General features: G+C 38.7%; 1 protein-coding gene across 3 annotated transcripts in view; it reads right to left on the bottom strand.

Moving 5' to 3' along the window:
- The window catches only part of LOC134814902 (ubiquitin-conjugating enzyme E2 Q2-like), a 102145-nt gene extending 88631 nt beyond the window's left edge, over positions 1-13514 (bottom strand). For 2 of the 3 annotated variants that reach the window (XM_063823238.1, XM_063823240.1), the window contains exon 1: positions 13502-13514. The gene's annotated coding sequence lies outside the window, so the exon portion shown is untranslated. The remainder of the gene's footprint in view (positions 1-13501) is intronic. The other variant, XM_063823239.1, reaches the window with a different exon arrangement.
- Positions 13515-24344: the final 10830 nt, after the last annotated feature.

Consider the following 24344-nt stretch of genomic DNA (forward strand, 5'->3'; position numbering starts at 1 on the left):
AAGAGGGACAGAGAAGACGAAGGAATTATAATTATTTCCTCAAGTTTACTTCTAGTTAACTAATTCGTGGTTTAAGCTCTTATTTTATTTATGATTAAAGGAATGTAAAATAAAACTTATTGTTTCATTGAAAACTTAAAACTTATTGTTTCATTGAGAATTATTAGAATTATTAGAATTGAGGAAAGAGTCAACTTATTGGATCGACCAGGACCTCTGCAAGGCAGACAGAGATATTCGTTTTTTAGCCAGAAAGGAGAGGAAGGAAAGGCATGAGGAAGCAACGAAAACAGAGACAGAGAAGACAGAGGCAGTAGAGCCAGCCGCAGTGCCCTTAAATATGAATTATACCAATGCTAACGGCCTATTTAATAAAATTGATGAACCAAAATAAATTGTATCAATTAAATGTATAAATCTATTGAGGTAATTTATATTAGCTTATTATAACCATTGATACAACGAACATAATTTTTCAACAGCTCTCCAATATCCATCTTAAAGTTGCATCTTATATCCTCAAACTACACAATTTAAACTTAGGCATATATATAGTGTAGACTTTCTGTCACAACAAGACTGTAACCCATAGTAACAAACACAAACAGAACCCCTAACGTCTGCTAACAATTTTCTTCTGATCCTCATATGAGCCCTGTCTCTAAAAACTCAACTGAACTAGCGTTTTGGTGTGTGCAAAAGCTTTCAGGCACGCACATTCCCTGCCCCGTTAGTTGCCTGTCCCTTCAAAATCAAACTAACAGTCAAGGACAAAAAGTCATACACCAAATGAGCATTATATTTTTATAAATTGTTTTACATCTCTTTATTATTATTAATTATTAATCAACTATATACAGCAAACACAAGATAATAGAAATTAAATCATAAAATCGAGTGGCCGAGTAGTCTCGACTCACCCATAGCTTCTCCATAGACGTCTATCATGAGCTTTGTACACTAAATCGTTGAAATTAATTAAACTAAATCTTTTATTTACAATCACAATAATTTGTTTTGTCATAATGTCTTTTAATAATAAATCAAATAAATTTGAACGAGGTCTGCCCCTCCTTCCTTTGTAGTCAAAACATCCTAAACATGCAAATCTGAAAGATAAGAAGGCGGGAGTGTCATCACCGCTTCTGAGAACGTGCCCAAGCATTTTCCATCTTGCTTTCTTGATCCTTTCAGTAAGGGGTCGGACATTACATCTCTTATATAAATTCTCGTTACTGATAACCGTAGGCCAATAGGTGTTGATTATCTGTCTCAGATGCTTCCTTTGAAGAACGTCGACAGATAATAATAATAATAATAAATACAACTTTTATAAACCGCCTTATAGCTAAATCATATAACTCGATATAATTTAATCCTGGAGATAAACTCCAGTGCTTTCTAAAGCGGCTCTTACATTAACTGAGCTTAGTTTAATTGAAAATTAGACATGACAAGTTCATTTTACCTATGTAAATGCAAAATCAATCAAATGCTAGAGAAAAGAAGTATGTTTTAAGTTTGGTCTTGAAAGATGTAACTGACTCAGCTGATCTTATGTCGTATGGCAAGGAATTAAATACTTTAACTGCACAGTGACTAAAAGCTTTCTCTGTGTTTACATAGTTAGGAGAGGGCGGAAAACTAAGGTAAAAATAATCATTATCAAGACGTACATTTTTAAAACTTTGCTGCCTAGGAGATATCAACTCTTTTAGGTAAGGAGGAGCTATATTATTTAAACACTTGTAGGCAAGTAGGGCAATCTTAAAATCTATTCTAAATCTAACTGGTAGAAAATGAACTTTCTTAAGTAGTGGAGTAGTGTGTGCCTTTCTTCCTCTCCCGAAAATAAATCTTACAGCAGAATTTTGCACCTTCTGTAAACGACTTAAATCATAAGAGCTCAGTCCAAAATATACGCTATTGCAATAATCAATTCTAGAGAGTACTAGAGCATGAACAAGCTGAATCTTAAGGTTAAAAGACAGTTTTGATGCAATAAACCACAAATTTCTGATCTGAATATTACATGCTTGAACCACTGACGTAATCTGATCACTCATTGAAAGATAACTGTCCAAATACAGCCCAAGACTCTTCACAGTTCCACTAACAACATGTGGCTCTTGATCCTTAACAATCTGTAGAGAGGCTGGAATATTTTTTGAGTCAAATTTAGAGGATATAACGATGACTTCAGTCTTAGAAGAATTCAGTTGAAGGAAATTGTTTGTCATCCATTTCTTGATATCAGACATACAGTGTTCCATATTGTGCTCTAGCTGTGATGGGTCATCAGAATCAAGAGTGAAATATAGCTGGGTGTCATCAGCATACAAATGAATACAGCACCCATGCATACTTGCAATGTTCTCAAGATCTTTGGTGTACAATATGAATAGCAGGGGGCCAAGGATTGAACCTTGTGGCACACCTATCTCAAGAACAGTTGATGAGGAAGACGAATCCTTGACTTTGACACAAAATGAACGGTTAGCCAAGTAGGACCTGATCCATGTAAGAGCAATGCCTGTAATGCCATAAGCAGATCTTAGCTTCTTGATTAATCTTGGGTGATTGACAGTATCAAAGGCAGCACTCAAATCTAGAAGTAAAAGAACAACTTTAGTTTTCTTGTCAATAGTTATCAAGATGTCGTTATGGATTCTGGTTGTTGCAGTTTCAGTTGCAGATGCCATTACGGTTTCAGGTGCAGCCCAGCTGCTACAGTTATACAACAACACTGAAGTGACAAGAGCTTCGTACAGCTTCAGCTTTCTACTCTCACTGATCTGAACAGAACTATTCAACCAGACTTTCTTGTAGGTGTAGAAGGCAACATTGGCTTTGTTGCGTCTGTTGACAATATCTCTTTCTGAACAGAGCTTTGATCCTAATAGCACTGACTCTCGCCACTCTTCATCTCCTCTAATTTTATTGCCATGGGCATCTAAAGCATCTGTATCTGCCAAATACACTCTTGTAAACACCGTCTTTGATTCGTTAACAAAGAGACTCCAATCCTTTAGTATATCACTGGCAATCTCCAGTATCTTCACCAGGCTCTGACCATCTTCACTCAGAAGCTCAGCATCGTCAGCATAGGCGGACTCTAACGGGAGGCCTCTATCAGAGACTGGGGGGTTCGGTCTAGGAATCGTGACACTGATCACGGCTCTGATGTGATTCAGGGCACCGGCAAGGGTCAATGTAAACACTTTACCTGCCAGACTGTCTCCCTGGTAAGCGCCAATATTAATCACAAATTCACCAGACTCAGATCTGTTGACCGTCACCTTGAGCTTTGTATTTGAGAGGAGGTACTGAACTAGGCGAATGTCGTCTCTAGAGCATCCTGCATCAATGAGGAGGTTGATGATGGTCTGTCTGCGGATAGTATTAAACGCAGCGGTCATGTCAATGTTGATTTTACTATACTCAAACTCGCGCCTGGTAACCACTGATGTCAACATTCTCTGAGACCATACCAGGTCAGCACAACTGCGACCCTGCTTGTATGCCGCCTGCCAAGGTCCAGTGTACATATCAACGTGGTAATTGATTCTGTTCAAGGCTACGAGGGATAGGACTTTTCTAGTTCCATTTAGCAATGTGAGGGGCCGGATAGACTTTATCGGACCTCGGGGTTTTCCTGGCTTCTGAAGGGGTGTCAGGATACCTTCTCCAATAGCTGGGATGTATGTGTTGGTCTCAAAGGAGAGATTGTAGATCCTAGCCAACTCACAGTGGAGGGGATATCCAGCAGCTTTCGTTAGCTCATTAGGTATACCGTCAGGGCCACACGCTCTACCGGATTTCAGCTTCATAACAGCACGGCCAACTTCTTCAGGTGTTATGGGACAGAGGAGGCTTCCAGGAGGGTCAATGAATGCTTTACTCTGTAAAATGTGCTAAAAATTAAATTTCTTGTTTCATTGAAAATTTCTTGTTTCATTGAATTTGTGTAACAGAAGCTCATTTAAGTAGTGATATATTAGATGCCGAACTTTATATTGAAAGATTTAGTATGTTTAGAAAAGATAAAGATTTTAGAATTGACAATTCCATTGCTAAAATCACTGAAAACTGTTATTTTGATGATTTTTATCAACTTTGGAGTCCCGTTGTCATCCAAGTTATTTTTGAAATCTTCTGAAACTTTGCATACTTATCAAACTATATATAAAATACCACTATGCAAAAATGTATGTTGATTCATTATTGTATGCGTACGCAACGTCCGCTCAAAGTTTGCATGTGCGAAAGGTGAGAAATCTGTTCATTCGTTATTTTGTTATTTGGTTGACGATGTCAACCCATCGAGATCGTTGCTCTGCGAAGCAGAGCAACGATCGACGATGTGAAGCAAGAATGCTAGTTCGCGCGGCGCGTCGAAGCGGCGAAGTCCTCCAATTTTGTTATTTGTTATTTCGAATAAATTCTGCTTTCCCACAACATTTAAATGGCATTATATCATATATATGAACTTAATGCCAACTCCAAACTCAAAACTTGAATATGTAAAAAGTTTAATTGACGATGTCAATTCATGGCAGCTCGGCGCGGCACAGTAGCGCATCTCGCCGATCTAGCTGTATCAGTAACGCATCGCGCTACAAGTAAAAAGTGCCATATTAAGTCACTTATTGACAGATATGCCTACTTAAACACAAGTGACAAGGAAATGTTTGTATCACGTGGTGACCCCCACTGTCGCTTCACTATAGTAGAGTTTCTACGATACAGGGGGAGCCGCGCACTCGTGCGCGGCGGGTCATACAACGTATGACAAGGAAATGTTTTCAAAGGTAAAATTCCAAAATCTTTGAAATCACCTCCTTGTTTTACTGGGCCGCGCTCAGCCTGTCATTCCGCCAAATCTTTATTTATAATGTTTATGAACATAATAGCCTGGGGTCCCCAGGTAACTCGTTATAATATAATAAAGTTATGAGTTTACATTTTGCCTTTGTAAAGTACCCTGAAATTATAATCAAAAAGAAATAATATTTGACCGAATCCCATAATCACGGATAAATAATAAAGTGGACCGCTGCTTAATTAATATAACGGGTGATACTCCTAAAATATTTGTTTCAAATATTAGACCGTCGACGCGGACGAATCCAACTTGGCGCCGCGCGTCTTGGTAGGTTATAAACTTACAAACCGCTGCCAGTGTTTCTTTATTCCAAACAAAAGCAAAAAGGAAATAATATTAATTTGAATAACCGTCTGCAAATGCAAATTGATACCGAAACAAATGCGTTGTAGGTTTATAACCTACCAGGACGCGTGCCGAGTTGGACTCGTCGACGGTCCTAATAATTGGAACAAATATTTTACGAATATCACCCGTTAACAAGCGTGTCACGCAGTTCGCGTAAACTCATGGATAGGTAAAGAGTACGATGTTCGAGCTAGAAGGGATCAACATTTTAAAATCAAATTAGCAATTAAGATCATTAAATGACATGGCGTTTGCTTTATCGATCTTACTGGGCCGCGCTCAGCCTGTCATTCCGCCGAATCTCTATTTTTAATGAACATGATAGCCTGACGTCCCCAGGTAATATCGATCCAGAGCCCTTGCGCTTGCAGTGGCGCGCGCCCGCCCGCAGTAGCGCGATTGTAGATTTATAACCTACCAGGACGCGCGCCGAGTTGGACTCGTCGACGGTCCTGGAACAAATATCTTAAGAGTATCACCCTGCACTTGACCATTATTAATGGTCTGGCCCAGCGCGCGCTACTTCGTAGCACTTGCCGTCTTAACGGTTGATCATGATACTCGTAAAATATCTATTCTATATATATATACAGGTGACAGGACCGTCGACGAGTCCAACTCGTCGCGCGTCCTGGTAGGTTGTAAACCTACAATTAACGTCGATAAGAAAGCGGCGCGCGCTACTTCGAAGAAATTTAGACGAGTAACATCCGTCAACCCTGCACCTGTTAATGCGAAGCAAGAATGCTAGTTTGCACGGCGCGTCGCAGTCCTCCAAGGATAGCTTCGGGGTTATGTGTTATGGTTTACCTGGGGACCTCAGGCTATCATGTTCATAAATCTAGAGATTACTGATTAGGCGGAATGACAGGCTGAGCGTGGCCCAGTAAGTTATGCATATTGTTGGAATTAGGGTTTATGTTTAATTGACGATGTCAATTCATGGCAGCTCGGCGCGGCACAGTAGCGCATCTCGCCGATCTAGTGAGAAGCCTTATTATATTAAGTGCGCGGCGCGGCAAAGTAACGCATCGCGCTACAAGGTTTATGTAAAACTGTTTTGTTCGGCTGCAAAACTTGGAGGACTTCGTCGCTTCGACGCTCCGCGCAAACTAGCATTCTTGCTTTACAAAGCAACGATCTAGAAGGGTTGACATCGTCAATCAACTGCAAAACCATAAAAACCAAAGCACAAAGTCACGTGATAATTTCTTGTCATACGTTGTATGACCCGCCGCGCACGAAGTGCGCGGCTCCCCCTGTATCGTCAGGACGATAAAGGGGTGAAACGACCGTGGTTAATTGACGATGTCAATTCATGGCAGCTCGGCGCGGCACAGTAGCGCATCTCGCCTTATTAAGTGCGCGGCGCGGCAAAGTAACGCATCGCGCTACAACGACCGTGGGTGTCACAACGTGATACAAATAATTTCTGGGCGAGCGAATTAGTGAAAGCCCATTCCGCCACATCTTCATTCGGTGTGTTGACAAACACCGAAGCCGGAGATCTACATGCCATTATTGATTATCAATTATACCAGGTAAACGCTTCCTTGAAAAGTTATGAACTTAAATATTAAAACTGTTTTGCATTTTGGTCGTGTGACAGGCTTACTGTCACCAAGATGTAAATCAGATCGAACGAGAAATTAGATCGAACGAGAAATTAGATCGAACGAGAAATTAGATCGAACGGCGTCTCAATTCGATCTGATTTACATCTTGGTGACAGTTATAGAACATGAATTCGATCGTTTGTGGTTTAGTTACGATATTATACAGGGTGGGCAAAAAGTCAGTACCCATACGTTGGCCTTTATACTTATACTTACTTACTTATACTTTATACTTATACTTTATACTTACTTATACTTTATACTTATACTTTATACTTACTTATACTTTATACTTATTATAGCTTAGTCACTGAATGTCCGATTGAAATAATTCTTTCTGGTATCAGGTATGATTTAGTACCACCACTAGTTAGAGTTAATTGTCAACTCGAAAAATATTCTATATTTTTTTCAAATAAGGGTTCATTTTTGCATTTATTTGATAGTTTAGATAGTCGGATCGAGCTAAATTTTATTGAATTAGGTTTGTCCTGAAAAAATAGAGATGTAGCTACTCAGATGACCGAGATACAAACTACGAAGCATAAGGAGTTTATTCATTACCAATTACGTGTGATCAGGTGATTGGCTTACCTAATCATGTGATAGAGTGACCCCGTTAAACATTATGGGAATCGTTAAGGCTGCCAAATTAACAATTAAGGTGTTACCTAGGGACCCCAGGCTATTATGTTCATAAACATAATAAACCGAATAGAGATTAGGCGGAATGACAGGCTGAGCGCCGCCCAGTAATTAAATTTAAGGTGTCACAATCACATAATCACCCGATCAATTTTGCTTACGAGATACACAAAATGCTTGATAACTTCGTCATTTCTAATCTGTTTTACATCATTTTTTCAGATCAGATGCAGTATTTTCTAATCTACCGTCTCTGAAAAAAATTAGGCATCCAGCATTTTCTCAAATGATTGAAACATGAAAGGTCCACCGTTAATTAACCGTCCCCCATTGCTCATAAGAAAAGAAAGAGGAAGTAAAACAGTTTGTATTTGTAATGGTTAAAATGAATGATGAGTATAGATTATCATACATCGACATTAGATTAATATCTTGCTAATATAATCATTCATCATTAGCACAAAAACACCAATCAAACAATTTTCACAATTAACAAAATGGAAGAAATTTTTAAAAATATAATAAAAATTGTTCGCCAAAAAGATTGAACAGTAATTTTATTTACTTTTCTAAATTTCCGAGGAGATCTTTTGGACGTATATATAAACATTAAATCAAATATTATTTTCCTCGGGGAGATCAAAAAAATTATGTGCAGTTCGCAGCCAATGTCCCACCGAATGACACTGTAGCAGTTTTTTATTTCTTCAGCGTTATCTTGGTTCGAATTGAGATTGCTATATTAAATTTTTCCTATATTTTACGTAACGCGCTAACGCCATTTGAGCACAGTATGTGCTAATGATCTCGCTGTCAATCCTTTAATACGTTTTGCGCGCTAGCTACTCTGGTAGCGCGCATGGCGGGTAATTTTATTATCTATTGTTTCAACTTTTTATTCAGTTTTATTCATTTAAACGATGTTATTCATTTAAACGATGTTATTCATTTAAACGATGTTAATCATTTGAAACGACTTTACTAGAATTTGTCAACGAAGAAGAACTCTAAATTGTTACCACAGCAACCATTCAATGTTGCCATAGAAACTACACACTCTTAACATAGCAACCACACACGGTTACCGTAGCAACTCCAAATCACTACCTAGCAACTAAACACTGCTACCATAGTAACTACGTACTGATACTATAGCAACTACACACTGTTACCATAGCAACTACACACTGTTACCATGGCTACTAGTACACACTGTTACCATAGCAACTCACCATAGCAACTACACACTGTTACCATAGCAACTACACACTGTTACCATAGTAACCACACACCGTTACCAGGAACGAGAGCGAGGGTCGACAAGGGGCTATTGCGATGCAATCTGGACAAGAGTCCAGGCTGGCTCCCTTAGTTCCAACCTCTCGGTACTGGAAACGATACATTTTCTAATCCTCATCACCCATCTCCAAGTTGCAGTCATACAATAAAATTACAATCTCATCGTACTCACATCTTGAGTTAAGCGCAAAGTAGGGTTGCCATTATCGGTACAATTCTTTTTATCGCGATAATCGATAATTTTTTCGAAATTATCGCGATAATATCGGTTATCGGCGATAAATTTGGCAAGATAATTGAAGTAATATTTGTCTGCACTCTGCGTACTTACATATTGTATTATGCTCCTATGCTATGTAACCTTGCAATATCATCATTATATAGTAACAAAATGGCATAAAATGTAGAAAATCAACAATCAGCATATCTAACGAAGATTCATTCAAGTTACAAAATAGTTTATTCAAAAAAGTCTGCTGGCGTGGTACGATATAATATAATGAACGGCGTATTTCTTAGATAGTGTCAGTTTTCTGCCTGTTAGTTGTGAATAGGTCAATCTCCCGAGCAAGGGTATCTATCATTGGTACCGAGTTGTCGAATGGCCTGTAAGTCCTGATAACCAGTCGCCGTTTGTCTCTTACTACTTGAACAACCGCTGGTGCAGGGACTTAAAGTTACTTCGTGATAATTCTAGAACGTTACCAGCGATACAAAGTTAAGGTTCTTTCAATCTTTCTCTTAACATATCGTGTACGTAGACTATCAACTTCAAGAAGAGATCGAAAATGTAGCAATTATATCTTTTCCGGCTGTCAATAAACTGAAGAATCACTTCTGCATGAGCGAGATTTTTGTCTCTTTTACACAGAACTGATAATGTCTTTAACTAACTCAGTCTTTTCAGCATCCAGTTTTAGATTACCTAGCTCCAATTCAACCAAAACGTCGTTCACTGCATTGCAGTTATCACTCCAACTGCCAACATACTGCACAGTGAGCTCCAACGGTTTTTGCAGTCTTGTTGTAGTCTGAGTTCCTTTCTGTGCTTCAACAAACAACAATCTCTACGTCTGAGCATACAACCTTCAAGTTCAATCCACCTACTTACTTAGATGCGATAACGCAACATTTAAATTTTCATTGCCACAAATTCATTCACAATACACACTACACAGCACGTCAGCATACCATCACACTGTAAATTATGCTAGCACTGGGGTTTTACTCTACAAACAAAGAAACAGATTAGAAAATCTGTGCCATTTTTCCCTAATAAAAAGTGGTTGATTATCGCGATAATTCTCGAAAATTATCGCGATAATCGATAACGATTTTTGGAGAATTATCGCCGATAATTATCGGCCGATAATATCGGCTGGCAACCCTAGCGCAAAGCGTCACTATGGGACCTTCGCGATGCGAACCAGACACATAGTCTGGACTGGTACCTCAGACGCTAACGTGAAACTTACAGAGTATATAGGATATAACAACATACTCGGGCGTAAGGAGTCGATACGGAGCTATTGCGATGCAATCCAGGCAAGTGTCTGGACTGGCTCCTAAAACTCCAAACGCTCGGGCGAGCGGCATGGCAACTCTGATTCTTTACAAATAGTTATCTTACCAATCATACAGTACGCAAAACGAACGCAGATTTCAATTCTTATATAGCGAAATAGCCGAAGTGCGCGGAGGCCGGGGAGAGGGGCAAGCTCCGGCGCGCGCGCCGGGATAGCACCCCAACACGGCAACGCGCAGCAGAGTAGTGGGGTCGGCCACACTACCGAATACACGAGAAGCCAACCCGGGATTTATTACCCGCACGGCTATATTATTATGCGCAGTTGAAACCTGGGGGCTCGCCGACCAGGTTCACCGGGTGGAAACTGAAGGCATATATGACCCCCATATCTGAAAGCAGGTTGGGGGCACTACGGAAAGCTTAGAAGCTCCCGTCACCTACTAACTACTAACTACTAAGTGCTATATCATCTGCAAAGTCCACATCGGTGATGATCTTGGGCCCCACTCTTCTGCTTTTTCTACGTTCGAGGGTGAGTCCAAGTCGCTCCGCATCATCGCCTATGGCTTGCCTCATACAGTAGTCGATGACTATTGCAAAGAGGTAAGGTGCTAAGGTATCACCCTGTAACACACCTGCAAGTATCTCGAACAATTCAGTTTCTCCGTCTGGAGTTAGGACTTTGGCCATTGTCTTCTCGTACATGAGCCGTATAAGCTGCACGATTTTGACTGGAATGCCGTAAGCTTCTAGAATCTTTAGCATTTTCCCACGATGTACACTGTCGAAAGCCTTCTTAAAGTCTATAAATGTCAGAACAGCTGGCAGTTTCCGACTCTTGACACCCTCTATAAGACGTCTCAGTACCAATATCTGTTGAGTTGTTGACCTTCCTGGTCTGAATCCATTCTGGTTTCTACGCAGAATTGTCTCGATTTCTGGCTTCAACCGGTTTAGAACCATCTTGTTTAGAGACTTGGCAACTAGGGATGACAAGCTTATTCCCCGATAGTTCATTGGTTCGCTAAGGTCGCCCTTCTTTGGAATTGGTATGATGTTGGCAGTTGACCATTGGTCTGGTTTCTCACCTTTCAATAGAGCATTGTTACAGAAGTCTAAGACAATTAGATCAAGGTCGCATCGTTTTAAGACTTCTGGGGCTATGTTGTCGTCACCCCATGCTTTCCCTGCCTTTATGCTGGACTTTGCTTTCCTGTACTCATCCAACGTAAACGGTTCTGTTCCGATATTCAGAGGTGGGTGGACTGGATCAATATCCTCTTCCGCGTTCTCTACCGTCGGTGGTGAGCCGAGAAGAGTAGCAAAATAGTCCTTCCATTTCTGAACCCTTTCCGTTGGTGAGTTTCCCTTGATTTTGCCAGTATATGATGGAGCTTTACCTGTGATCTTGTTGATCATGGTCCAGCTTTTAGCATGTCTGCCCTGCCAACTTGCTTCCTCCACTTCCCGGACCTGCCCCTCCAGCAGGTGCTCTTTGGCTGCTTGATAAGCATCGCCTAGCTTCTGTTTGCCCTCTTGAACAGCTATTCGGTTGTCTTCTGTAGCATCTGAGTGGTATTTTATGCTACATTCCCTCAGCTTCAGCCTGGCAATCTCAACACTTGGAGTCGCTGAGATTTTACATCTTTTCTTTTTCTCCTTTTCAGGTAGTAAAAGTCGAGAAGTTGTCCTATTCGCATCAATAAAGCATTGGTACCTTTCTGTTGCCGTCTGATCATCCTTTTCAAGTATGGAAAAGCGGTTTTTAACTTCCACTGTGTACCTCTCTTGTAGAGCGATATCAGTTTTAAGTTTAGACCAGTCCAGAACCGGAGCCCTCTTCTCCGTCTTGCTTATCCGTAGACTAAGCTTTACCCTTGCTACGACTACTCTGTGATCCGAGCCAATACTGTGGAAACTACCATATGCTTCGGAGTTCTTGACGGAGTTCCGCCATTTCTTCCGGCAAATGATGAAGTCGATTTGAGATTTACTTTGACTCATATCTGAGAGATATGTCCAGAGTTTACCTCTTCGCTTCTGAAATCTGGTGTTTGTGATTTCTAGCTGTCGCTCCAACAGCATATCCTCTAGCAGTCTACCATTTCGGTTTGCTGGACCCTTGTGGAAGGATGTCCAGTTTCCTGATGATGAGACATGCGCATTGAGGTCTCCTACAACGAATAGTAAGTTGTGGGCTGGTATCTGGTCGATGGCACCACCAAGGCTGTCGTAGTAGTTTTCTGCTTCGTCGACAGTCGCCCCCTCTGTCGGGCTATAAGTCACAATAACAGTTGTGACCGGGTTCCCTGCAAAGTTGGCTACCATCGTCCTCCTGTCATGTGAGTATACACTAATCAATGAGTTGAATACTGTCTTTTTGTCCAAGACAATACCAACCCCACCAGCAGCCGCCCCATTGCTGGTTCTCCATGCCGAAGTTGTTATGAGGTGAGAGCTTCCAAGATCTTGATACTCGATTTCAGTGCTATGTACTACCCGATGCTCCTGAATGCCCAAAATATGTACGCCACTATCCCTCATGCATACACCCAGCTCATCCCTCTTGTATTGTTCTCTTATTGTTCGTACATTAAGAGTTCCTACAAGAATTTCCTTCTGGCCACGTAGTAACTTAGGGTACCAGCCTTTGAAAGAGTTGGAGCAGGAGATTTGGGTGTGACCCGCCGGTCGAGAGATTAAGGTGTGTGCCCGAGGTAAATACCCCACACACCATGTGTTGAGTCTACGGCGGCGCCCGGCCAATAGGCAGGTCACAAATTGTTTTGCCAGACTTGTATAACCGCATCATAGTACTCAAGCGAACAACCATCCCCCTGTTCGCTAGGGCCGTTACTGCAGAAAGCCTCACGTCTAGAACAATTGATCATTTGTCGCTCCTGATCCTAGAGCATCCTTGTCTCGTTACTTGTCACATGCACTTTTTCTAAAGAGGAACTGTATAGTGATATACAGAAAGAAAATCTGTAGTAGATTTTCAAAGGCGACTGATAATATTGCGGACGCCACACCAGCAATATGACAACCATACCATAATCCAACATTCCCATGCACCTTTATAGTTTAGAGTGCTTAGAACTATCCCAACTGCCAATATATTGCCAAAACGTTTTTGTCCAACAGAAATGCCAACTATAGTTATAGTGTTATACACTGTGCCTCAAATTATTTGATCAAAGAGTGGAATCTGAATATTAATGAATCAAAGACAGAGTTTGTACACGTCTACATAGCTGGGAAAGATGAGGTCATGGATGATGGTAAACCCCTTAGAATGAATGAAGAATGGTGCAGTAGCAAGTTGTTGGGTTCTCTGCTAGAAAGTAGGAAAGATGTCACCAGAAGAATCATGTTAGCCAATGTAGCATTCCAGAACTTCAAGAAGGTCTGGTGCCAGAGTAAGATCCCCCTACAGAAGAAGCTGAAGGTCTATGAGGCCCAAGTAGTATCTATCCTCATGTATAACTCTAGTTGCTGGGGAATGCCTAAATCGTACTGGGACAAACTAGATGCATGTCACCGTAACCACCTCAGAAAGATCATGAATGTCAGCTGGCCACGCAGTATTATGTCCAAAGATACCCTCTACAAACAGAGTAACTCTACCCCTATGTCTGAGCGTGCTGAGTTATCTAGGTGGAAGATGCTAGGACACATACTGAGGAGCGATGAAAGATCACCAGCTCAAGCTGCGCTGTGTTTTGCTGTCGAGATGTGTAGTGAAGTTGGTAGACTCGGGGCTCACAGACGTAACCTCCTACACCACCTGAAGGTTGACCTCTGGAAGCGTTTCATCTTGCTGGAGTCAATGAAACGAAAAGTTTTCAATGAAACGAAAAGTTTTATTTTACATTCCTCATAAATAAAATAAGAGCTTAAACCACGAATTAGTTAGCTAGAAGTAAACTTGAGGAAATATTTTTGGTGATTGTATATAATTATTTAAAAAACTTTATTTGGTTGTTAGTATTTTAATTATGGTAAGTGGTTGAATTTAGTGAGACAAGGTCAGTTTCTCTATTATCTTAGAAAAATTCCTACTAAGTTACAGTAGGCAATGCTGAGTGGCAGGAATGAGGGACCAAAACGCTTGGGGCTAACAATGGCCCATTTACAAACCACTTCAGACATGGCAATGATGTCATTTATGCTTAATTCGTCTGAAACTGACCCTACTGCACTTGTAACATTCTATAAAAATCTCTTCTAAAATAGGTATAAAAATGCATAACACAAAACACACAAACAAAATGTTTATAATCCTTATATAATAAATTTCTATAGAACTTTTAAATTTATATAAAACTAATAAACCTATATATATATAATTCATTTTGCACCCAGAGAAAGATGTGATCACAGAGGTAGTTTCGATATTATGTTCATGACAAGGTATGGGGCTGCTGCAAGTTATATTTTGCTAAGATATTACCGCTTTTTCAAGCTTAAGTAATCTAGGCAAGGTCAATTTTAAAGTTTTTGAATTTTGTCGAACGCTGTTTAAGGCTAAGTTCCAGTCATTTGGTTCTCCTTCCTTTTGAGTGTGAGTGATGGTGATTCTTATGGATGATTTGAGGTGATTGGGCTTATAACAGGTGAATGTAGTTAGCATGAGATTTTGTCGTACTGTATTCCATATTGTCCCTGCTCTGTATATGTAGCTGTCTGATGGTTTAGGTGTGAGAATGAGGGTCTCTTTGCCAAGTCTGCCAGATGTTTCAAAGAGGGACTATAGTGATATAGGGGTTCTATATTTCAAGACCTTGAAGATGTCATTAATACAATGGTAGAAGTACAGATTATGCACATTCATGATTTCATGAGTGTTGAAGAGGGGTTTTGTATGCTCCTTTCTGTAGAATTCCTTGCCCAAGATTTGCTCCCCGTAGGGTCTGCATCGTGCACTAGTTTTAAATTTATCCAAGTATGCTTCTTTATCTCCAAACATTATGCGGGCACACATTTTCTGTGCTTTGAACAGAGGTTCAAGTTTTTTGTTAGATGCCCCTCCCCAGACAGTTATACCATATGCAAGATAGCTTTCAAACAGAGTGTGATATAGATCTTTATGGAGTGATGTGGGAATGTTATCTTTAATTCTATTTAGCATGCCACAGCAGCTGGCTAGTTTTTTTGCTAATTTCCTTCTATGTGCGTTCCAGTTTAGGTCTTTATCGATTGTTACACCTAAGAATTTAGTTTCATGTACTCTCTCCAAGGGTATGCCATTGATATTGATTTCTTGATCAGAGGGTGTATCTTCATCTTTGTTGGATCGAGAGTTTGAGAATTCAAGGTAACAGCTCTTGCCAGTGTTTATGTGAAGTTTATTGGCAAGCATGTAGCGGTGTACGGAATTTAGGACTTCATTGGCTTTTTTGTATGCTAGGTTTTTACTTTTTGCAGCGACGAAGATATTTGTGTCATCAGCAAATAGAACAAATTTAGAGTTCTTTTCAGAGTTTGTAAGATCGTTTATGTAAATTAAGAACAGAAGGGGCCCTAAGCAGCTCCCTTGTGGCACTCCAAAAAGCACAGGTAGAGTATCAGATATTTCATTGAGCACACCAACATATTGTTTACGGTCGGAAAGATAACTTTCCAGGAGTTTGTGTGCCCGTCCTCTGATCCCGTATGTGTTTAATTTTTTGAGAAGTATTGAGTGATCTATTGTATCAAATGCTTTACTTAGGTCGATAAAGATTCCTAAAACATGATTACCGGCTTTGAGTGACTGCTGAATGTGGTGAATAGAGTAGTTGAGTGCATGTGATGTTGAATGACCCTTTCGGAACCCAAACTGGCTATCGTGCAGTATTCCCTGACTCGAGAGAAAACAAATTTAGAGTTCTTTTCAGTCGTATGATGATATTCTCCATTTGAGAGAACTTGCTAGTGACCGTGGTTATTGGACTAAATTGTTTAACTTTATACTTGAGTAGAAGTCAATTTGACTATTGGGACATATAATTTTACAAAGGATCACGTTTCGGTTCTAAATTATTTTAGGATTGTTGACATTTGTAAGATTGACATGTTTGATGTGGTTTCATCAATAAAAACGAAGAAGTTTATAAATTTGAATTAGGGCTAGCGTTGGACCTTATTTAAAATGTTTTGACTCCTTAACATGTTCACTTCATAAAATTAAAGTTTAAATTAATCTATATTTTTATTCATGAACATTTTTGATTATCTTATGTATCCTTACGTTTTGATATAATTTGATTTGTGGATGCTTGCAGAGTAACAAGGTGAGATATCTGCAACATCAGTTAAATAAAAGGAAGTGATTAATTACTATTCTACAATGGTTGGAGCAAATTAGAAACAATTCATCAAAAATGGTGCACTTCGTTGTGTTACTAATATTTTTATGTAAGTTAGCAGATGTTCTTACTGGTGCCAATATAACTAATTTGGCGATCTCTGAGGAATCTACATTGCTTTATTAGTTGTGTAAAAATTATGTCCAAAATCAAGTAGTATCTGAGGCTAAACAAAACAAAAAAAACAGTTCTTGTAAGTCACATTTTAAAACAAACTCTTAAAACAAAACTAACTAATAAATATTACTTTTGACCTAAATTTGAGTCTTTGAGACTTACAAATTTGGCCTCTAGGGTCTTAGTGGCACAAGGTACTCAAATTAAAGTGCAGATAGAGGTTTAAGTTTAGGAACTGTGAAAAATTCCTCTTGACCATGTCATAATTTCTATGTGAATACTCACCTATGGTTGACTCAGTCGAATGATAAAAACAGTGATAAAGGGTTATTGATACAACAGTTATATTATTCATTGATCACTGTTTTCTAGGAACACACCACTTTAGCATAGCTATAGAATTAGAGCCCTGTCCCCTGAATCGTCCCCTTCAGTAAATGTAAATTATGTGTACTAAAAAAACCATTTCAAATTGACGATTTAAGTGCAGGACCATACGTGACGAGTACTCCTTTGTGCTTTGTATATTCAAAGTATTTAAAAGTAGTAACTTATACGGAAAACCGCTTGCCAATTTAACGAAACATGAAATTTTAACTATTCTATGACAGCAATTATGAATTATGTTAAATGTCATTGTGCTTTAAGTTTATTGTATCTACATATTATACTACATTCTTACTTCTCAATCCTCTCCCTTGAGTGTACAACTGAATAACTTTTCGGAGCTAAAAAGTTGACTCAGTGGTGACAATACAAAATTGCTATCAAAATTAAAAATAATTAACATCTTGGAAACCTCTAACAAATTGCAAATGTTAACTTCAATTGTAAGTGAGGTTGTGGTTGCGAGAAGCATAATTGATTGCGCGGCGCGTCCCAGTAACGCATCACGCTACAAGCGCGACAAACAACAGACAAAGAAATAAAAAAGATTTGTCAAATGAAGTGCTTGACCAAACAGACTAAATTAATTTCCTACAAAACTTGCTCTGTCCAGAGCCCTTGCTCTTGCAGTGGCGCGCGCCTACCTCCTCCCTCCCGGCGTTGTGAAACAAGCGCGCCCGCAGTGCCACAGTGGCGCAAAAGCACATCGTTAGGTGAACTACAAAACTACAATCCAATAAAAATAATTCCCTCCAAAAACTGTAATCAAATGAGAAAGTATTGTCATGTTCACTAATTTTATAATACACGGATCTAACCAGATATTATTAACACGTCGCGCGCAGCATCAGAAATGATACCAAGATTTGTGGTGCCAAAAGTTGGTCGATGTGCAATGTGATAAAACCTTCCTGTGTCGCCGTTAGGTGGGCGCGCGCTATATACTGCAAGCGCTAGGGCTCTGGTTGTAGCGCGATGCACTACTGGGCCGCGCCGCACATCAGATAATTCTTCTCTCAACATTCGGTAGATCGGCAAGATGCACTACTGGGTCTCACCGAGCTGCGAAAGATTGACATCGTGAATCAAGGGCTCTGGTTAGATTACTGGGCCGCGCTCAGCCTGTCATTCCGCCAAATCTTTATTATGTTAATGAACATAATAGCCTGGGGTCCTCAGGTAATGGTTAGAGCAAAGCGCAAAACACAAGGGCTCCGGTTAGAGCAAACATTTCGCTGAAAACCAAATGCCGATAAAGGTTGATAATTATTTTACTTTCAAAAATAAATTCTAGCTAATGTAATTTTTTGTGTTGGATAGTATTATTTTTTAACAAAATCAAGCCCACTATGACATATGAAATTATTTTGCAATAATTGCTTCATGCTTTTCAGTTTTTTGTTCTATTCGCTTTTGTCTAGTCGCTTATTTGTCTTTTGTTATATTCGCTTGTCTCTTAAACCCAGCTACCTGGATACCTCAATCCTCGCTTCGGTTACTTGAAGACCTCACTATCTTTATTTGTGATTATGATAAACACGATTGGAGATATAGCGGGACAACAAACTGATTCATTAATTGTGAATTGACGGATGTAGGATGATACTGAGATACTCGTTTAAATTTCTTCCCCAGAAAACCGTAGCTGTTAGCAGGCTCGCTATAACATATAAGAAATGGTTTAATTTAAACAAATGGCTTGAGCTGGCGTGCGATATTAAGCGCGACATTAAGCATTCGTGGCAAATTCCAATCTTTAAGCAGCCAGCACGTGACACAATTCAGCCAATCAGAGGACAAGAATCCGCAAAGTTAAAATTGCAAACTTTTGATCGGCCCAAAATGAGACTTTTCTGGAGATTTTGATAAATAACTCAAAATCTACGTTGTCTCAAATTTCCCCCTGGGGAAAACTTTATTTTTACGAGGCGAGCATTTTGCAAAAAACCGGAAGTCCCTATTTTTTTTACTTTGGAAGTCGCAGCCGTGCAGCCTGTGTCCGTTTCTGTCTAGCAAGGCTGCTCGATCTTGTAGGCTGGACTCGTCGACGCGGTTTTGATTAATGATCATACAAAAATATGGTTTATCTCCAGTTTGTGTCCGTATGTGTCTTTCTAAAATACGAGGAATATTAGTCCTGTAGTCAGACAGTGCACATTTTTGCTGTTTGTTAGCAAGCTTAGCTGAATTTTTAACGAACGGGGTGGCTAGTCTCCAATAGTGTCACCCACATTGCCACGATCAGGCTCGGTAGGTGTAGGAACAGATGAGGACTTTCCTGTAGCAGGCCTTGTGTTTGATGGTGTGAGTGGACGATCATTGCAATTATCACACTGAAATTCTTTGCAATCCATAGGTTTAGTATTAGTCAAGGCACCACAGAAAATCTTGACATCTTCCATTTTTACAAAGGTCACCGATTGCGACTTTGCTTTTAAAGTGTTCTGAATTAAATTAATCCTGATCAGCCGGTACGCCTTCAGGTTCAGCTTTCAAATTGTTATTTTCGGCATCCTTCTCACATTTACAAGTGCATACTGATGATAACCAGGTTGAAGTAGTGTTAACTTGCTGGTCGTCTGTCATCTCCTCTTTGATATCGACCCCCTCAAACATTTCTGTTTTTGAACTGACTTTCCTGATTAAAAATGTCGAATGAATGTTGTTTATGTTTTTAGCAAACACAATTGAACAACAACTTTTTGTACAGCTCGAAAGGAATGCGAAGGTATTAGTATTACTATTGGATGTTGTAATGCCTGAACGACACTTTATGAAGGAATGAATTGTCCGTGTTGAAACTATAGTACGATAATATTATAATTTGTTACGACTCAATCATCAAAAATACTAAACGTTTAATCTAACCAATTTTATTTACAATTTAGCAATTAACGGAAAAATAAAGTACTCTCGTCTACACTGATCGGTAAAAAACGTTTAGCAACAAAAACTATGAGTATGAACGTAGTCGTTAGCTCTCATATTCTAGCCGACCAAATTTTTGCCGATACAGTATAGAAAAATATACTTAAAATCGACACACTGGATAAAGTAGAGCTCTGGGAGCCATAACTGATTTAATACGGTTTATTTATACCATCTGCAATTTTATAACTCATGTTTAATCGTATCTTAATGTAGATTTTGTAATTAATGCGAATATATTCGCATTAATTAAAAAAATATATATATATATATATATATATATATTAATTGAAGTCTGACTGAGTCTAAGTTATCATATTCTATTAAATCTCACGGTATCTGATTCAGATTGAATTGGTATATATCGTGATATTTAAGGCATCCATACCACCAATTTAAATGGAATAAATAAGTTCAACTTAATTATTATTATTATTATTTATATAACGAATTGTTGAATATTCGTATTATAGCGTTCGTTCAACAACTCTATCTTAAATCTATCAAACATGCTTTTAATAATAATTCCTATCAATAAATTAACCAACAAAATTCTATTATATATGGCCCATTCCAGAAATTTGTTGGGATTCAACTTTCTTTATGATTACGACCTTTGTTTAGGTGAGGTAGTATATGCCTCGATCGTATATGTTTTAACAAAGCGTCCTTTGACCTAGGATTACAGTCACAATATTCACAGCCATTCTGCCTATTATGAGTCAACATATGCTTTTTCAAAGTTTCAGCTGTCCTCGCTTTATAGTCACAGACAGTACAGTGGTGATGTCTCTCTCCCGTATGTGTCTGTTCGTGTCTAGCAAGATTGCTCGATTGATTCGATTTGTAATCACACAAATTGCATGAATAAGGTTTCTCTCCGGTATGTGTTCGTTTGTGAGTATTAAGACTGCTCGATGTACTTGATTTAAAATCACACAAACTGCATACATGTGGTCTCTCTCCTGTGTGTTTCAATTTGTGAATAGCTAGGTGGCTCCTTGTAATCGATTTAAAATCACACAAACTGCACGAATAAGGTCTCTCTCCCGTGTGTGTCCGTTTGTGAATAGCAAGACTGCTCGATTGATTCGATTTATAATCACACAAATTGCAAGAATAGGGTTTCTCTCCGGTGTGTGTCCGTATGTGAGTAGCAAGACTGCTCGATCTACTTGATTTAAATTCACACAAACTGCATGAATATGGTTTATCTCCAGTGTGTGTCCGTATGTGTCTTTCTAACATACCAGGAATATTAGTCCTGTAGTCACACAGTGCACACTTGTGACGTTTGTTAGCAAGCTTGGCAGACTTCTTAGCGGACAGAATAGCTTCTCCAATTGCGTCACCCACATTGCCACGATCAGGCTCGGTATGTACAGGAAAAGATGAGGACTTTCCTGTAGCAAGCCTTGTGTTTGATGGTGTGATCGGAAGATTGCAATTATCACACTGAAATTCTTTGCAATCCATAGGTTTAGCATTACTATTAGTCAGGGCACCACAGAAAATCTTGACATTTTCCATTTGTACAACGTCACCGATTGCGACTTTGCTTTTAAAGTGTTCTGATTTAAATTCATCCTGATCAGCCGGTACGCCTTCAGGTTCAGCTTTAAAATTGTTATTTTCGGCATCCTTCTCACATTTACAAGTGCATACTGATGATAACCAGGTTGGAATAGTGTTAACTTGCTGGTCGTCTGTCATCTCCTCTTTGAAATCAACCTTCTCAAGCTTTTTTGTTTTTTGAACCGACATTCCTGTTCGAAAGTATCAAATGAATGTTATGTTATTAACGTCTTTAGCAAGCAGAATAGAAATTATTTGTACAGCTCGAAAGGATCGAGAAGGTATTACTATTATATGTTGTAGTGCCTGAATGAAATTTTATGAAATTTATTGGCGTGTTGAAACTATATTACGATAGTATTATAATTTGTAACAACCCAATCATCAAAAATACTAAGCCAGATAATCAAGCCACAAATTTATTTAGCATTTAACAGAAAATAAAGTACACTCGTCTACTTAATCTAGATCTAAGTTTTAATACTTTCATCACTAATATATAGCAAATAATATGAGTATGACGTAGAAATGTTGATACGTTATTCAGCTATTTATTTCCATTAGAATCTGTCTTCACTGAGTCTATTCAGAAACAATCCGAAATTTGAATGAAAGAAACATCAATAACATTACATGAGACTCATTAAATTAATCCACTACATAGATCTAAGCAGTTTTAAATAACTTGCTAGGTGACAGTTGATAAAAAGAATAAGCATGATATACAAAAAAGTCACACTTTTTGTGGTACACCCTGTACTTATAGACTAAGAATCGCAGAAATAATTACTGAGGAAGTGGGTCAAATGTAATAGTGGTAGATATATCAATGTTCAAGTGGTATAATCAAGATTTCTCCCATATTTCGCGGCAAATCGTGAATAGTAATACAGATTTTGACTCAGTTTATTATTTCAGTTTTCCGTGATATGAAACATAGCGAGTTTTTTGCAACGCAACCTTCCCGATAATTTCAAGTCTTCAAAGCTGCAAAGAAAATAGTAGCACATTCCAAATTAATATTTTTCTTGATCAATGTGTTGGAGTGTTTGAATAAATTGGTCAAATAAAACAACTGTGTACAGCAATAAATTGGAACCGTTGAGAACAGAAGGGGCCTTTAATACAGAACACTGGTAATTATTTCAAGGGTGATATGACTAGAAATAAAATCAAAGACAATCTGACGTGAGGGTAACATCATAGGTCAATGTGATGACAGATGATACAAGATAAAGTTGTAAGATTCCTCAAGTCATATTGAGAATACCCGGGTAACGGGTAACCTTTCGGAACTGTTAATCTAATAAGGTGATATGGTTGATCGACTATCAAGTTACACATTCCACTCGGAGTCCGCGACCCCCTCAAAAATTTGGTCGCGGGCCCTGGTCTTGTTACAAATGGCAATGCGATAATTACTATACTCGCCAAAGCTCAAAAGTAGGGTGTGGCATAATAAATGTGATGATTCTACACACAAGTGCGGGGAAGTGCGAAAAGTTTTGTTTGAAAAATGAGCGAGAAAAGGATTATGGGTGACTATTGTGCAGACAATCTGCAGATGACTTTCACTTAGCTACGAATGGTAAAACTAAATAGTTATCTGAAAAATATCTTTTTAAGTGTTCAAATTTTGTTATTGTCTGAACAAAGGGGCCATATGATCCAAAAAGTTGGCTCTCTTTCGCAACTTAGTTGCAAATAACTTAGCTGCAGAAAGTAGTTTAAATAAATATTTAAATTTTTACAGTCTGTAGTCCGTAGTCCGTACCTCCTTTATCCAGCCTCCGAGAGAATAATTTTCAGAACTAAGAGTTAGGTTTTGGTTAACTGTATTAGTCATTGGAGTTTTTATAAATTGAGAAAATGTGTCCCTCCTCCCTCATAAATTATCGATGTACACAAACAAGATCACATCTTTTTTATCTGATATCTAATATGTCGTCATATAGGATCATAAATTTTCATCTAATATCGCAAATAAATCAAATACCTTCATTCAATTACTCTCAAAATTCAAATCAGTATTTATTATTTATATCAATTTTTTATTCACATTAACTTATAATCACTTAAGTCACATTAAAAGTCATTTTATCTAGTAACTTGTTATATATGTACCTTAAAATCACTTAATATATGGCATATCGAGGTACCTGGCATAGAGAGGCACGGTATAAAGAGGTTCGACTGTAATAGAGGAATAATTTATCCATTTTACCACACTTCATATTTTGGAAACAAAGTACTGTATAAAACGTTTTTAAATACAGATTGAGAGGCACTTTACAATGTAGAAACCTTATTATCTAAAGAAACCTATATATCTATAATGCCGTAATTAGATTCATTTGTCTTACGAGCGTTGTGAAGGCTACACGACGTCTGAACAACAATGAACAAATGAATTAAGGAATTAACATCAAAATATGCAGCCCAGTTATCTGGTTTGAGGTTTGTGCCAGCTGTATGACATTTGTCGTGCTACTTTGTTCGATGATAGATAACATTAATATTCTCCGATTCAGTGCAGGTTCACGGTTAAAGTATTTACTTCATCTCCAGAAAGTCTCCATCTTCTAGAATCTTCTAGAATTTACACCTCGAACAGGGCACTGTTTCCCATTAACAGAACTAGCGTTATTTCTTACCTTCACTCCGCC

Source organism: Bolinopsis microptera, chromosome 5 (assembly GCF_026151205.1).
Source record: "Bolinopsis microptera isolate Bmic1 chromosome 5, MBARI_Bmic_1.0, whole genome shotgun sequence".
NCBI classification, from domain to species: domain Eukaryota; kingdom Metazoa; phylum Ctenophora; class Tentaculata; order Lobata; family Bolinopsidae; genus Bolinopsis; species Bolinopsis microptera.